Source organism: Petromyzon marinus, assembly GCF_048934315.1.
Source record: "Petromyzon marinus isolate PM22_M1 ecotype Great Lakes invasive population chromosome 85 unlocalized genomic scaffold, UKy_Petmar_22M1.pri1.0 chr85_unloc.1, whole genome shotgun sequence".
In the NCBI taxonomy this organism is placed as follows: Eukaryota; Metazoa; Chordata; class Hyperoartia; order Petromyzontiformes; family Petromyzontidae; genus Petromyzon; species Petromyzon marinus.
In genome coordinates, this window is record NW_027422646.1 from 951,255 (window position 1) to 969,269 (window position 18,015).

Consider the following 18,015-nt stretch of genomic DNA (forward strand, 5'->3'; position numbering starts at 1 on the left):
TGAGTGGGTGAGTGAGTTTGTGAGTGGGTGAGTGACTGGGTGAGTGGGTGGGTGATTGAGTGGGTGGGTGGGTGAGTGAGTGAGTGGGTGAGTGAGTGAGTGGGTGAGTGCGTGGGTGGGTGCGTGGGTGGGTGAGTGAGTTGGTGGGTGGATGAGTGGGTGGATGAGTGGGTGACACATACAGACACACACAGACACACACACAGACACACACACAGTCACACACACAGTCACACACACAGACACATACAGACACACACAGACACACATACACACAGACACACACACAGACACACACACAGACACACACACAGACACACACACAGACACACATACACACAGACACACACACAGACACACAGACACATACACAGACACATACAGACGTACACACACACAGACACACACAGACACAGACACACACAGACACACACACAGTCACACACACACACACAGACACATACACAGACACACACAGACACACAGACGTACACACACACAGACAAACAGACACACAGACACACACACAGACACACACAGACACACATACACACAGACACACACAGACATCACACACAGACACACACACAGCCACACACACAGACACACACACACAGTCACACACACAGTCACACACACAGACGTACATACACACACACAGACGTACACACACACATTCACACACAGTCACACACGCACGCACACACAGACACACACACAGACAGACTCACAGACAAACAGACAGAAGACAGACACAAACACAGACGTACACACACAGACGTACACACAGACAGTCACACACACAGACAGACACACACAGTCACACACACAGACGTACAGTCACACACAGACAGACACACGCACACACACACAGTTACACACAGACAGACACACAGACAGACTCACAGACACACACAGACAGAAGACAGACACACACACAGACACACACACAGACACACAGGTACACACACAGACTGTGAACTGGCCATTATTAAATCTGAATAAAATTCACTACCACACAGACTCCCAGCTTTCTCTGGGTGGGTGGGTGAGTGGGTGAGTCGTGAGTGGGTGGTGAGTGGATGGGTGATTGAGTGGTGAGTGAGTGGGTGAGTCGTGAGTGGGTGGTGAGTGGATGGGTGGGTGAGTGGTGAGTGGATGGGTGAGTCGTGAGTGGGTGGGTGAGGTGAGTGGTGAGTGGGTGGGTGAGGTGAGTGGTGAGTGGATGGGTGGGTGAGTGGTGAGTGGATGAGTGAGTGGTGAGTGGATGGGTCGTGAGTGGGTGGGTGAGTGGTGAGTGGATGGGTGAGTAGATGGGTGAGTGGTGAGTGGATGGGTGAGTGGTGAGTGGGTGGGGTGAGTGGATGGGTCGTGAATGGGTGGGTGAGGTGAGTGGATGGGTGAGTGGTGAGTGGATGGGTGGGTGAGTGGATAGGTGGGTGAGTCGTGAGTGGTGGGGTGAGTGGATGAGTGAGTGAGTGGTGAGTGGATGGGTGAGTGGGTGAGTGGATGGGTCGTGAATGGGTGGGTGAGGTGAGTGAGTGGATGGGTGAGTGGGTGAGGTGAGTGGATGGGTGAGTGGTGAGTGGATGGGTGGGTGAGTGGGTGAGTCGTGAGTGCGTGGGTGAGGTGAGTGAGTGGTGAGTAGATGGGTGAGTGAGTGGTGAGTGGATGGGTGAGTGGATGGGTGAGTGAGAGTGAGTGAGTGGATGGGTGAGTGAGTGGTGAATGGGTGGGTGAGGTGAGTGGTGAATGGGTGGGTGAGGGGATGGGTGAGTGAGTGGATGGGTGGGTGAGTCGTGAGTGGATGGGTGAGTGGTGAATGGATGAGTGAGTGGATGGGTGAGGTGAGTGGTGAGTGGGTGAGGTGAGTGGTGAATGGGTGAGTGGGTGGGTGAGGTGAGTGGTGAATGGGTGGGTGAGTGAGTGAGTGGTGAGTGGATGGGTGAGTGAGTGGTGAGTGGATGGGTGAGTGGATGGGTGAGTGAGAGTGAGTGAGTGGATGGGTGAGTGAGTGGTGAATGGGTGGGTGAGGTGAGTGGTGAATGGGTGGGTGAGGGGATGGGTGAGTGAGTGGATGGGTGGGTGAGTCGTGAGTGGATGGGTGAGTGGTGAATGGATGAGTGAGTGGATGGGTGAGGTGAGTGGTGAGTGGGTGAGGTGAGTGGTGAATGGGTGAGTGGGTGGGTGGGTGAGGTGAGTGGTGAATGGGTGGGTGAGTGAGTGAGTGGTGAGTGGATGGGTGAGTGAGTGGTGAGTGGATGGGTGAGTGGATGGGTGAGTGAGAGTGAGTGAGTGGATGGGTGAGTGAGTGGTGAATGGGTGGGTGAGGTGAGTGGTGAATGGGTGGGTGAGGGGATGGGTGAGTGAGTGGATGGGTGGGTGAGTCGTGAGTGGATGGGTGAGTGGTGAATGGATGAGTGAATGGATGGGTGAGGGGAGTGGTGAGTGGGTGAGGTGAGTGGTGAATGGGTGGGTGAGTGAGTGGTGAGTGGATGGGTGAGGTGAGTGGGTGAGGTGAGTGGATGGGTGAGGTGAGTGGTGAATGGGTGGGTGAGGTGAGTGAGTGGCACAGGAGGCTGCCCGCTACGACGAAGGCGGCGCAGGCGGAGGAAGGCTCAACAGCCTGGGCTAGGCCTCGACTAGAGACAAGCCTGGGCTAGGCCTCCAATAGAACCAAGCCTGGGCTAGGCCTCGACTAAAACCAATCCTGGGCTAGGCCTCGAATAGAACTTAGCCTGGGTTAGGCCTCGAATAGATATAGGCCTGGGCAAAGCCTCGACTAGAACTAGGTCTGGGCTAGGCCTCCACTAGAATCAGGCCTGGGCAAAGCCTCGACTAGAACCAGGCCTGGGCTAGGCCTCGACTAGAACCAGGCCTGGGCAATGCTTTGACTAGAACCAGGCCTGGTCAAGGCCTCGACTAGAATCAGGCCTGGACTAGGCCTCGACTAGAACAATGCCTGAGCAAAGCCGAGACTAGATCCAGGCCTGGACTAGGCCTCACCTAGAACCAGGCCAGAGCAAGGCCTGACTAGATCCAGGCCTCTCGTATCCTAGGTTGAGCCTGAACTAGGCCGCACATATCCTAAGTTGAGCCTCAATCAGGCCTCGACGAGAACCAGGCCTGAGCAATGGCTCGACTAGAACCAGGCCTGGTCAAGGCCTCGACTAGAACCAGGCCTGGACTAGACCTCGACTAGAACCAGGCCTGGACAAGGCCTCGACTAGATCCAGGCCTGGGCTAGCGCTCGACTAGAACCAGGCCTGGGATATGCCTCCACTACGACCAAGCCTGGGCTAGGCCTCGACTAGAAAGAACCCTGGGCTAGGCCTCCACTAGAACCAAGCCTGGGCTAGGCCTCCTCTAGAACGAACCCTGGGCTAGGCCTCAACTAGAACCAAGCCCAGGGAAAGGCCTCCATTAGAACCAAGCCTGGGCTAGGCCTCCATTAGAACCAAGCCTGGGCTAGGCCTCGACTAGAATGGACGCTGGGCTAGGCCTCCACTACAACCAGACCTCGAAAAGATCTAGGCCTGGGCAAAGCCTCGACTAAAACCAGGCCTGGCTAAGGCCTCGCCTGGATCCAGGCCTGGGCAAGGCCTCGCCTAGATCCAGGCCTGGGTAAGGCCTCGACTAGAACCAGGAGTGGACTAGGTCTCGACTAGACCCAGGCCTGGGCTAGGCCTCGACTAGAACCAGGCCTGGGCAAGGCCTCATCTAGAACCAGTCCTGGGAAATGCCTGACTAGATCCAGGCCTCTCGTATCCTAGGCAGAGCCTGAACTAGGCCGCACATATCCTAAGTTGAGCCTGAATGAGGCCTCGATTATGCTGGGTGAGTGGGTGAATGGGTGAGTGAGTGGCTTGGTGAGTGGGTTAGGTGAGTGAGTGGGTGGGTGGTGAGTGGGTGAATGGGTGAGAGCGTGGGTGAATGGTTGGGTGAGTGAGTGGGTGAGTGGTGAGTGAGTGGGTGGGTGGTGAGTGAGTGGGTGAGTGAGTGAGTGGATTGGTGAGTGGGTTGTTGAGTGGGTGGATGAATGAATGGGTGAGTGAGTGGGTTAGTGGCTGGGCTGGTGGCTTGGAATGTGCAGGTGGATGCTGAGAAATCGCTGCTGGAGTGGCTGGAGGGTCAAAGTTTTGAGGACTTCTGTTAACTCTTGAAGTCCTGGAATGTGCACGTTTGTGTCTCTGTTAGATCAATCGATAAGGTACACATTATTACTTCCGTGATTTCCAGTACTCCAAGCCATTCAATTGTTCTCCGTTGGAGAGGACACGGTCAGCACCCCGAAACAAACATGCGAAGATCCGCAATGAGAGGGAAGTGAAATCAAAAGGTGAAATGCAAAGTGCTGCAGTGAGTCCTGAACAAAATGAATCTTTCGACCCTATTCAGGTGGATCCTGAGAGATGCCTGGATGTAGTGGATGTAATGACTCCTGGCAACAATTCCTCTTTCGACCTCATGCAGTTGGATCCTGAGAGATTGCTGGATGTAATGAGCCCTGGCCACAATTCCTCTTTCGACCCCATGCAGGTGGATACTGAGAAATGGCTGCTGGAGTGGCTGGAAGATCAAAGTTTTGAGGACTTCTGTTAACTCTCGAAGTCCTGGAATGTGCATGTTTGTGTCTCTGTTAGATCAATCGATAAGGTACACATTATTACTTCCGTGATTTCCAGTACTCCAAGCTAGAGCGATGTTGTGAATGCTCTATGATGTGTTGGGATTAAAAGGAATTCCTTTTAAGCTTCAGAAGTGTTCACTTATTTCAGGATGACAACAATTTTATACTTCTATAGATGCGTTGCTTCGTCTGGTGGTTGTATCATCGGGACTGTTAAATGTGTGGTGTTTATGGTAGAAGGTGCCACGTGTTGTCATCTTCTCACAGCTACTTGAGTGTTGTAGTTTATTCTAGACTTCGTCACGTTAAGGTGGTGCTTTGTAGTCATATCGGATTTCTTGTTGATGTTGTGTGATGCACAGTGGTTGTGAGGTGGTCCAATTCCTGATTTTACTCTCGTGACTAAGTGGCCTTGTCGGGCTAAAGTTGGAGAAAGACTGTGATCATAACGTTGCCCTATATTTTAAACATTTTTCTTTAATTTTCTTTATTGTTTGATAAAAAAAACTACTTCAAAGTGTCGGTTTCAGAATGTGCGTTCGTTGTTCCTGTGTTTGATGGCTTGGACTTGTGGACGAAAGACTTCAGTCGATAAGGACGTCAATTGGGAAGGATTAAGACGTTCACGTGTTTGATTTTGAGAATATTTTATGACTGTTGAATTATTGAAAGTGAAATAATTTTCCTGGTTCCTTAACTTGTTTGAAAAAGCGAATTAATAAAGATTTTGACGCGAGTTTTAACGTTGATATTGTTGCAGATTAATAAAGTCCTGATTTGTATTTAAAGATGACTGATCGTACATTATTGTTACCATATCCATACAGGGGTGTACATACATGCAGACATACAACGCAGTGTACATACACAGCAGTGTACGAATACAAGGATTGCGTTCCACTGCGAACACGCACGATTGTACCTGCATACACATACACACACATACGTATACGGGTTTTCATTCTCAGAAGAAGAGCCACTCCATGTTGTTTGGCATTCCCCTGCCACGAATAAACTTCTGTGTTAACAACCTTCAACTTCATCGGCGTTCCCGGTCGGTAACGCTGTGGTGGATAAGAGCAATGTCCTTGAGGGAAGTCTCGTAGCCACCACAGCGGCCCACGAGGTCTCTGGACCGGTGCGAGGTGCTGGTAACACCTCCATATTCAATGCAGTTACCGTAACAAAAACACGTCCAAAATATAAAACACGTGCATAAATATTGAACACACACAAGAGTATACATACACACTGAAGACTAAATATGTATGATTGACTTTTTTCGGTACCTTATGTTAAACCACGCTTACAAGCTAAACCATTCAGATGATTACTCAAAGTTTATGACTTAAATTATAACATATCAACCTCGTTTTCTAGAAACACCCCGCTCAACACGAGTGTCCTTAAATATATTTATCAAACAAAGTCAGTACAGTGTAAATTTGCACCTCTTAGTCAATATAAAACTCTTTATGTTGATAATTCAGACTGTGATTCGCTTTTAAATCCTGAAAATCTTGCATCAGTGTAGAGGACATTGCGGGGTGAATATTAGCAAATTAACAGGAAGCACAGAATTATCCATGGAGATGTACATCTTTATTCAAACGGAAGCGTACAATTATGCAGTGGGATGTACATACTTATTAAGGTTTAAGTACAATGGGCCAGATTAGCTAAGCTACGTTTATTGATATGCGGATTGTTAATGTGAAAATTAACAATTGAATGCAAAGTCCATGATAGGCCAAATCGAGAAGAAAGGATTTGGATGCTAGAGGGGAGTTAGAAGGGGCTTAAAATCAGACATCAAGATCATTTCGAGAGGGATTTTACTGAGGATAGACGCTCGACTCCTCGCTCTGCAGATTTCCCTTCTCCTGCGAGACTCAGCCTGGCGAGCACGATTGCTTGGCGACTGGTTGGCGACTTTGCTTCGGGAGAGTTCGTGGCGATCTCTTCAGACGGGTACAGGGTCATCGATGCACCGTGCATCAACAAGTAAGTGTCTTTGTTAGTGGATAGCCAGGTAATCGCGTGTGTAGTCCGACTTACGAGACGATACTGTGTCTCGGTTGGACGTTCGTGAGAGTTTGCTTTTTGGCGATTTGAGCCATACATCCACGCAGCATAGAGGGTGCCTTTAACTCTCAACAACACCCGCGACTGTTACTCTGCTCTGTAGAATCAGTCACATGGAACAGATGAACTCTCCACAGTGCCAAGCCCACACGGGCGAGAAGCCGTTCAATTGTTGTGTGTGTGTGAAGCCATTTTCACGGAAATCAACTCTTAGCAGACACCAGAAAACACACACGGGCGAGAAGCCATTCAATTGCTCTGTGTGTGGGGAGGCATTTTCACAGAAATCAACTCTTAGCAGACACCAGAAAACGCACACGGGCGAGAAGCCATTCAATTGCTCTGTGTGTGGGAAGGAATTTTCACAGAAATCACATCTTCAGAGTCACCAGAAAACTCACACAGGCGAGAAGCCATGCAAGTGCTCTGTTTGTGGGAAGGCATTTGCGGATAAATCAGCTCTTAACAAACACCAGAAAACACAAACGGGCGAGAAGCCGTTCAATTGCTCTGTGTGTGGGAAGGCATTAGCACAGAATTCACATCTTCAGAGTCACCAGAAAACACACACGGACGAGAAGCCATTCACTCTGCGTGTGGGAAGGCATTTGCATAGAAATCAAATCTTCACAGTCACCAGAAAACTCACACGGGATGCCTGGATGTAGTGGAGGTAATGAGTCCTGGCAACAATTACTCTTTCGACCTCATGCAGGTGGATGCTGAGAAATCGCTGCTGGAGTGGATGGAGGGTCAAAGTTTTGAGGACTTCTGTTAACTCTTGAAGTCCTGGAATGTGCATGTTTGTGTCTCTGTTAGATCAATCGATAAGGTACACATTATTACTTCCGTGATTTCCAGTAGTCCAAGCTAGAGCGATGTTGTGAATTCTCTATGATGTGTTGGGATAAAAAAGGAATTACTTTTAAGCTCCAGAAGTGTTCACTTATTTCAGGATGACAACAATTTTATACTTCCATAGATGCGTTGCTTCGTCTGGTGGTTTTATCATCGGGACTGTTAAATGTGTGGTGTTTATGGTAGAAGGTGCCACGTGTTGTCATCTTCTCACAGCTACTTGAGAGTTGTAGTTTATTCTAGACTTCGTCACGTTAAGGTGGTGCTTTGTAGTCAAATCGGATTACTTGTTGATGTGGTGTGATGCACAGTGGTTGTGAGGTGGTCCAATTCCTGATTTTACTGTCGTGACTAAGTGGCCTTGTTGAGCTAAAGTTGGAGAAAGACTGTGATCATAACGTTGCCCTATATTTTAAACATTTTTCTTTTATTTTCTTTATTGTTTGATTAAAAAACTTCTTCAAAGTGTCGGTTTCAGAATGTGCGTTCGTTGTTCCTGTGTTTGATGGCTTGGACTTGTGGACGAATGGCTTCAGTCGATAAGGACGTCAATTGGGAAGGATTAAGATGTTCACGTGTTTGATTTTGAGAATATTTTATGACTGTTGAATTAATGAAAGTGAAATTATTTTCATAGTTCCTTAACTGTTTGAAAAAGCGAATTAATAAAGATTAATAAAGACCTGATTTGTGTTCTTAAAGATGACTGATCGGACATTATTGCTACCATTTCCTTCCTTAAAAAGAATATGGACAAGTAGCCATTCACACACGAGTGTGTATCCTAACACGACTGTATATATACAGCGGTGTGCATTCACGCACGAGTGTGCATATACAGGGGTGTACATACATACTTTGAGATGACTACTTAAAGTTTATGACGGAAATTATAACATAACATCCTCGTTTTCTAGAAACACCTCACTCAACACGAGTGTCCTTCAATATATTTATGAAACAAAGTCAGTACACTGTAAATTTGCACCTCGTTGTCCAAATCAAACTGGGCAACAGCATTTTGATTCTTTAGACTATATGTTGTTGTTTAATCCTATAAACTTGCAGCAGTGTAGAGGACATTGCGGGGCGAATATTAGCAAATCAACAGGAAGCACGGAATTATGCATGGAGATGATTTATATGCGGATTGTAAATGTTACAAATCTACAATTGAATGCAAAGTCCATGATAGGCCAAATCGAGAACAAAGGATTTGGATGCTAGAGGGGAGTTATAAGGGGCTTAAAATCAGACCTCAAGACCATTTGGAGAGGAATTTTCCTGAGGATAGACGCTCGACTCATCGCTCTGCAGATTTCCCTTCTCCTGCGAGACTCAGCCTGGCGAGCACGATTGCTTGGCGACTGGTTGGCGACTTTGCTTCGGGAGAGTTCGTGGCGATCTCTTTAGACGGGTTACAGGGTCATCGATACACCGTGCATTAACAAGTAAGTGTCTTTGTTAGTGGATAGCCAGGTAAGCGCGTGTGTCGTCCGACTTACGAGACGTTACTTTGTCTCGGTTGGACGTTCGTGAGAGTTTGCTTTGTGGCGATTTGAGCCATGCAGCTTAGAGGGCGCCGGTAACTCTCAACAACAACCGCGACTGTTACTCTGCTCTGTAGAATCAGTCACATGGAGCAGATGAACTCTCCACAGTGCCAAGCCCACACGGGCGAGAAGCCATTCAAGTGCTCTGTGTGTGGGAAGGCATTTGCACAGAAATCAAATCTTAACACTCACAAGAAAATACACACGGGCGAGAAGCCATTCAAGTGCTCTGTGTGTGGGAAGGTATTTGCACAGAAATCAAATCTTAACACTCACAAGAAAATACACACGGGCGAGAAGCCATTCAAGTGCTCTGTGTGTGGGAAGGCATTTGCACAGAAATCAAATCTTAACAGACACCATAAAACACACACGGGTGAGAAGCCATTCAATTGTTCTCCGTTGGAGAGGACACGGTCATCACCCCGAAACAAACATGCGAAGATCCGCAATGAGAGTGAAGTGAAATCAAAAGGTGAAATGCAAAGTGCTGCAGTGAGTCCTGAACAAAATGAATCTTTCGACCCCATACAGGTGAATCCTGAGAGATTGCTGGATGTAATGAGCCCTGACCACAATTCCTCTTTCGACCTCATGCAGGTGGATACTGAGAAATGGCTGCTGGAGTGGCTGGACGGTCAAAGTATTGAGGACTTCTGTTAACTCTTGAAGTCCTGGAATGTGCATGTTTGTGTCTCTGTTAGATCAATCGATAAGGTACACATTAGTACTTCCGTGATTTCCAGTACTCCAAGCCAGAGCGATGTTGTGAATGCTCTATGATGTGTTGGGATAAAAAGGAATTCCTTTTAAGCTTCAGAAGTGTTCACTTTTTTCAGGATGACAACAATTTTATACTTCCATAGATGCGTTGCTTCGTCTGGTGATTGTATCATCGGGACTGTTAAATGTGTTGTGTTTATGGTAGAAGGTGCCACGTGTTGTCATCTTCTCACAGCTGCTTGAGTGTTGTAGTTTATTCTAGACTTCGTCACGTTAAGGTGGTGCTTTGTAGTCATATCGGATTACTTGTTGATGTGGTGTGATGCACAGTGGTTGTGAGGTGGTCCAATTCCTGATTTTACTGTCGTGACTAAGTGGCCTTGTTGAGCTAAAGTTGGAGAAAGACTGTGATCATAACGTCGCCCTATATTTTAAACATTTTTCTTTAATTTTCTTTATTGTTTGATCAAAAAAACGTCTTCAAAGTGTCGGTTTCAGAATGTGCGTTCGTTGTTCCTGTGTTTGATGGCTTGGTCTTGTGGACGAAAGACTTCAGTCGATAAGGACGTCAATTGGGAAGGATTAAGACGTTCACGTGTTTGATTTTGAGAATATTTTATGACTGTTGAATTATTGAAAGTGAAATAATTTTCCTGGTTCCTTAACTTGTTTGAAAAAGCGAATTAATAAAGATTTTGACGCGAGTTTTAAGGTTGATATTGTTGCAGATTAATAAAGTCCTGATTTGTATTTAAAGATGACTGATCGTACATTATTGTTACCATATCCTTCCTTAAAAAGAACATGGACAAGTAGCCATGCACACAGGAGTGTGCATCCCAACACGATTGTTTATATATACAGCGGTGTGCATTCACACACGAGTGTGCATATACAGGGGTGTACATACATACAGACATACAACGCAGTGTACATACACAGCAGTGTACGAACACAAGGATTGCGTTCCACTGCGAACACGCACGATTGTACCTGCATACACATACACACACACACACATACGTATACGGGTTTTCATTCTCAGAAGAAGAGCCACTCCATGTTGTTTGGCATTCCCCTGCCACGAATAAACTTCTGTGTTAACAACCTTCAACTTCATCGGCGTTCCCGGTCGGTAACGCTGTGGTGGATAAGAGCAATGTCCTTGAGGGAAGTCTCGTAGCCACCACAGCGGCCCACGAGGTCTCTGGACCGGTGCGAGGTGCTGGTAACACCTCCATATTCAATGCAGTTACCGTAACAAAAACACGTCCAAAATATAAAACACGTGCATAAATATTGAACACACACAAGAGTATACATACACACTGTAGACTAAATATGTATGATTGACTTTTTTCGGTACGTTATGTTAAACCACGCTTACAAGCTAAACCATTCAGATGATTACTCAAAGTTTATGACTTAAATTATAACATATCAACCTCGTTTTCTAGAAACACCCCGCTCAACACGAGTGTCCTTAAATATATTTATCAAACAAAGTCAGTACACTGTAAATTTGCACCTCTTAGTCAATATAAAACTCTTTATGTTGATAATTCAGACTGTGATTCGCTTTTAAATCCTGAAAATCTTGCATCAGTGTAGAGGACATTGCGGGGTGAATATTAGCAAATTAACAGGAAGCACAGAATTATCCATGGAGATGTACATCTTTATTCAAACGGAAGCGTACAATTATGCAGTGGGATGTACATACTTATTAAGGTTTAAGTACAATGGGCCAGATTAGCTAAGCTACGTTTATTGATATGCGGATTGTTAATGTTACAAATCTACAATTGAATGCAAAGTCCATGATAGGCCAAATCGAGAACAAAGGATTTGGATGCTAGAGGGGAGTTATAAGGGGCTTAAAATCAGACCTCAAGACCATTTGGAGAGGAATTTTCCTGAGGATAGACGCTCGACTCATCGCTCTGCAGATTTCCCTTCTCCTGCGAGACTCAGCCTGGCGAGCACGATTGCTTGGCGACTGGTTGGCGACTTTGCTTCGGGAGAGTTCGTGGCGATCTCTTTAGACGGGTTACAGGGTCATCGATACACCGTGCATTAACAAGTAAGTGTCTTTGTTAGTGGATAGCCAGGTAATCGCGTGTGTCGTCCGACTTACGAGACGTTACTTTGTCTCGTTTGGACGTTCGTGAGAGTTTGCTTTGTGGCGATTTGAGCCATGCAGCTTAGAGGGCGCCGGTAACTCTCAACAACAACCGCGACTGTTACTCTGCTCTGTAGAATCAGTCACATGGAGCAGATGAACTCTCCACAGTGCCAAGCCCACACGGGCGAGAAGCCATTCAAGTGCTCTGTGTGTGGGAAGGCATTTGCACAGAAATCAAATCTTAACACTCACAAGAAAATACACACGGGCGAGAAGCCATTCAAGTGCTCTGTGTGTGGGAAGGTATTTGCACAGAAATCAAATCTTAACACTCACAAGAAAATACACACGGGCGAGAAGCCATTCAAGTGCTCTGTGTGTGGGAAGGCATTTGCACAGAAATCAAATCTTAACAGACACCATAAAACACACACGGGTGAGAAGCCATTCAATTGTTCTCCGTTGGAGAGGACACGGTCATCACCCCGAAACAAACATGCGAAGATCCGCAATGAGAGTGAAGTGAAATCAAAAGGTGAAATGCAAAGTGCTGCAGTGAGTCCTGAACAAAATGAATCTTTCGACCCCATACAGGTGAATCCTGAGAGATTGCTGGATGTAATGAGCCCTGACCACAATTCCTCTTTCGACCTCATGCAGGTGGATACTGAGAAATGGCTGCTGGAGTGGCTGGACGGTCAAAGTATTGAGGACTTCTGTTAACTCTTGAAGTCCTGGAATGTGCATGTTTGTGTCTCTGTTAGATCAATCGATAAGGTACACATTAGTACTTCCGTGATTTCCAGTACTCCAAGCCAGAGCGATGTTGTGAATGCTCTATGATGTGTTGGGATAAAAAGGAATTCCTTTTAAGCTTCAGAAGTGTTCACTTTTTTCAGGATGACAACAATTTTATACTTCCATAGATGCGTTGCTTCGTCTGGTGATTGTATCATCGGGACTGTTAAATGTGTTGTGTTTATGGTAGAAGGTGCCACGTGTTGTCATCTTCTCACAGCTGCTTGAGTGTTGTAGTTTATTCTAGACTTCGTCACGTTAAGGTGGTGCTTTGTAGTCATATCGGATTACTTGTTGATGTGGTGTGATGCACAGTGGTTGTGAGGTGGTCCAATTCCTGATTTTACTGTCGTGACTAAGTGGCCTTGTTGAGCTAAAGTTGGAGAAAGACTGTGATCATAACGTCGCCCTATATTTTAAACATTTTTCTTTAATTTTCTTTATTGTTTGATCAAAAAAACGTCTTCAAAGTGTCGGTTTCAGAATGTGCGTTCGTTGTTCCTGTGTTTGATGGCTTGGTCTTGTGGACGAAAGACTTCAGTCGATAAGGACGTCAATTGGGAAGGATTAAGACGTTCACGTGTTTGATTTTGAGAATATTTTATGACTGTTGAATTATTGAAAGTGAAATAATTTTCCTGGTTCCTTAACTTGTTTGAAAAAGCGAATTAATAAAGATTTTGACGCGAGTTTTAACGTTGATATTGTTGCAGATTAATAAAGTCCTGATTTGTATTTAAAGATGACTGATCGTACATTATTGTTACCATATCCTTCCTTAAAAAGAACATGGACAAGTAGCCATGCACACACGAGTGTGCATCCCAACACGATTGTTTATATATACAGCGGTGTGCATTCACACACGAGTGTGCATATACAGGGGTGTACATACATACAGACATACAACGCAGTGTACATACACAGCAGTGTACGAACACAAGGATTGCGTTCCACTGCGAACACGCACGATTGTACCTGCATACACATACACACACACATACGTATACGGGTTTTCATTCTCAGAAGAAGAGCCACTCCATGTTGTTTGGCATTCCCCTGCCACGAATAAACTTCTGTGTTAACAACCTTCAACTTCATCGGCGTTCCCGGTCGGTAACGCTGTGGTGGATAAGAGCAATGTCCTTGAGGGAAGTCTCGTAGCCACCACAGCGGCCCACGAGGTCTCTGGACCGGTGCGAGGTGCTGGTAACACCTCCATATTCAATGCAGTTACCGTAACAAAAACACGTCCAAAATATAAAACACGTGCATAAATATTGAACACACACAAGAGTATACATACACACTGTAGACTAAATATGTATGATTGACTTTTTTCGGTACGTTATGTTAAACCACGCTTACAAGCTAAACCATTCAGATGATTACTCAAAGTTTATGACTTAAATTATAACATATCAACCTCGTTTTCTAGAAACACCCCGCTCAACACGAGTGTCCTTAAATATATTTATCAAACAAAGTCAGTACACTGTAAATTTGCACCTCTTAGTCAATATAAAACTCTTTATGTTGATAATTCAGACTGTGATTCGCTTTTAAATCCTGAAAATCTTGCATCAGTGTAGAGGACATTGCGGGGTGAATATTAGCAAATTAACAGGAAGCACAGAATTATCCATGGAGATGTACATCTTTATTCAAACGGAAGCGTACAATTATGCAGTGGGATGTACATACTTATTAAGGTTTAAGTACAATGGGCCAGATTAGCTAAGCTACGTTTATTGATATGCGGATTGTTAATGTGAAAATTAACAATTGAATGCAAAGTCCATGATAGGCCAAATCGAGAAGAAAGGATTTGGATGCTAGAGGGGAGTTAGAAGGGGCTTAAAATCAGACATCAAGATCATTTCGAGAGGGATTTTACTGAGGATAGACGCTCGACTCCTCGCTCTGCAGATTTCCCTTCTCCTGCGAGACTCAGCCTGGCGAGCACGATTGCTTGGCGACTGGTTGGCGACTTTGCTTCGGGAGAGTTCGTGGCGATCTCTTCAGACGGGTTACAGGGTCATCGATGCACCGTGCATCAACAAGTAAGTGTCTTTGTTAGTGGATAGCCAGGTAATCGCGTGTGTAGTCCGACTTACGAGACGATACTGTGTCTCGGTTGGACGTTCGTGAGAGTTTGCTTTTTGGCGATTTGAGCCATACATCCACGCAGCATAGAGGGTGCCTTTAACTCTCAACAACACCCGCGACTGTTACTCTGCTCTTTAGAATCAGTCACATGGAACAGATGAACTCTCCACAGTGCCAAGCCCACACGGGCGAGAAGCCGTTCAATTGTTGTGTGTGTGTGAAGGCATTTTCACGGAAATCAACTCTTAGCAGACACCAGAAAACACACACGGGCGAGAAGCCATTCAATTGCTCTGTGTGTGGGGAGGCATTTTCACGGAAATCAACTCTTAGCAGACACCAGAAAACGCACACGGGCGAGAAGCCATTCAATTGCTCTGTGTGTGGGAAGGAATTTTCACAGAAATCACATCTTCAGAGTCACCAGAAAACTCACACAGGCGAGAAGCCATTCAAGTGCTCTGTTTGTGGGAAGGCATTTGCGGATAAATCAGCTCTTAACAAACACCAGAAAACACAAACGGGCGAGAAGCCGTTCAATTGCTCTGTGTGTGGGAAGGCATTAGCACAGAATTCACATCTTCAGAGTCACCAGAAAACACACACGGACGAGAAGCCATTCACTCTGCGTGTGGGAAGGCATTTGCATAGAAATCAAATCTTCACAGTCACCAGAAAACTCACACGGGATGCCTGGATGTAGTGGAGGTAATGAGTCCTGGCAACAATTACTCTTTCGACCTCATGCAGGTGGATGCTGAGAAATCGCTGCTGGAGTGGCTGGAGGGTCAAAGTTTTGAGGACTTCTGTTAACTCTTGAAGTCCTGGAATGTGCATGTTTGTGTCTCTGTTAGATCAATCGATAAGGTACACATTATTACTTCCGTGATTTCCAGTAGTCCAAGCTAGAGCGATGTTGTGAATTCTCTATGATGTGTTGGGATAAAAAAGGAATTACTTTTAAGCTCCAGAAGTGTTCACTTATTTCAGGATGACAACAATTTTATACTTCCATAGATGCGTTGCTTCGTCTGGTGGTTGTATCATCGGGACTGTTAAATGTGTGGTGTTTATGGTAGAAGGTGCCACGTGTTGTCATCTTCTCACAGCTACTTGAGAGTTGTAGTTTATTCTAGACTTCGTCACGTTAAGGTGGTGCTTTGTAGTCAAATCGGATTACTTGTTGATGTGGTGTGATGCACAGTGGTTGTGAGGTGGTCCAATTCCTGATTTTACTGTCGTGACTAAGTGGCCTTGTTGAGCTAAAGTTGGAGAAAGACTGTGATCATAACGTTGCCCTATATTTTAAACATTTTTCTTTAATTTTCTTTATTGTTCGACTAGAACCAGTCCTGGGCTAGGCCTCGACTAGAAACAGGCTAGAGCAAGGTCTCGACTAGAACCAGGCCTGGGCTAGGCCTCGACTAGCACCAGGTCTGGGCAATGCCTCAACTGGAACCAGGCCTGGTCAAGGCTTCGTCTAGAACCAGGCCTGGACTAGGCCTCGACTAGTACCAAGCCTGGGCAAGGCCTCGACTAGACCCAGGCCTGGGCAATTCTTTGACTAGAACCAGGCCTGGTGAAGGCCTCGACTAGAACCAGGCCTGGGCAAGGCCTCGACTAGAGCCAGGCCTGGGCAAGGCCTCGACTAGATCCAGGCCTGGACTCGGCCTCACCTAGAACCAGGTCAGGGCAAGGCCTGACTAGTTCCAGGCCTCTCGTTTCCTAGGCTGAGCCTGAACTAGGCTGCACATATCCTAAGTTGAGCCTGAATCAGGCCTCGACTAGAACCAGCCCTGGGCTAGGCCTCGACTAGAAACAGGCTAGAGCAAGGTCTCGACTAGAACCAGGCCTTGGCTAGGCCTCGACTAGAACCAGGCCTGGGAAATGCCTCAACTGGAACCTGTCCTGGCCAAGGCCTCGTCTAGAACCAGGCCTGGACTAGGCCTCGACTAGTTCCAAGCCTGGGCAAGGCCTCGACTAGAACCAGGCCTGGGCAATTCTTTGACTACAACCAGGCCTGGTCAAGGCCTCGACTAGAACCAGGCCTGGGCAAGGCCTCGACTAGATCCAGGCCTGGACTAGGCCTCACCTAGAACCAGGTCAAGGCAAGGCCTGACTATATCCAGGCCTCTCGTATCCTAGGCTGAGCCTGAACTAGGCTGCACATATCCTAAGTTGAGCCTGAATCAGGCCTCGACTAGAACCAGGCCTCGGCAATGCCTCGACTAGAACCAGGCCTCGGCAAGGCCTCGACTAGAACTAGGCCTGGGCAATGCTTTGCCTAGAACCAGGGCTGGGCAAGGCCTCGACTAGATCCAGGCCTGGGCTAGGCCTCGACTAGAACCAGGCCTAGGCTAGGCCTCGACTAGAACCAGGCCTCGACTAGATCCAGGCCTGGGCAAGGCCTCATCTAGAACCAGGCCTGGGAAATGCCTGACTAGATCCAGGCCTCTCGTATCCTAGGCTGAGCCTGAACTAGGCCGCACATATCCTAAGTTGAGCCTGAATGAGGCCTCGATTATGCTGGGTGAGTGAGTGGGTGAATGGGTGAGTGAGTGGCTTGGTGAGTGGGTTAGGTGAGTGAGTGGGTGGGTGGTGAGTGGGTGAATGGGTGAGAGAGTGGGTGAATGGGTGGGTGAGTGAGTGGGTGAGTGGTGAGTGAGTGGATTGGTGAGTGGGTTGTTGAGTGGGTGGGTGAATGAATGGGTGAGTGAGTGGGTTAGTGGCTGGGCTGGTGGCTTAGTGGGTGAGTGAGTGGGTGGATTTGTGGGTAAGTGAGTGAGTGAGTCGATGAGTGAGTGGGTGGGGTATTGGGTGAGTGAGGTGCTGCTGCTACTCGCTACTAACAGCACTTGCCCAACAGTCTGCGAAAGGCTACAGGTGGGAGCTTTGGGTGAGTCTGTGAGTGAGTCTGTGGGTGAGTCTGTGAGTGAGTCTGTGGGTGAGTCTGTGAGTGAGTCTGTGGCTGAGTTAAGTGAGTCTGAGTGAGTCTGGGTGAGTCTGTGAGTGATTCTTTGGGTAATGTTCAGATGTAAATACACAAATAAAGCATTTGCATTCAGTTTACAAGTGTCTGGTTGGTTTTGTGTGAGGGTGGGTGGGTGAGTGAGTGGGTAGGTGCGTGGGTGGGT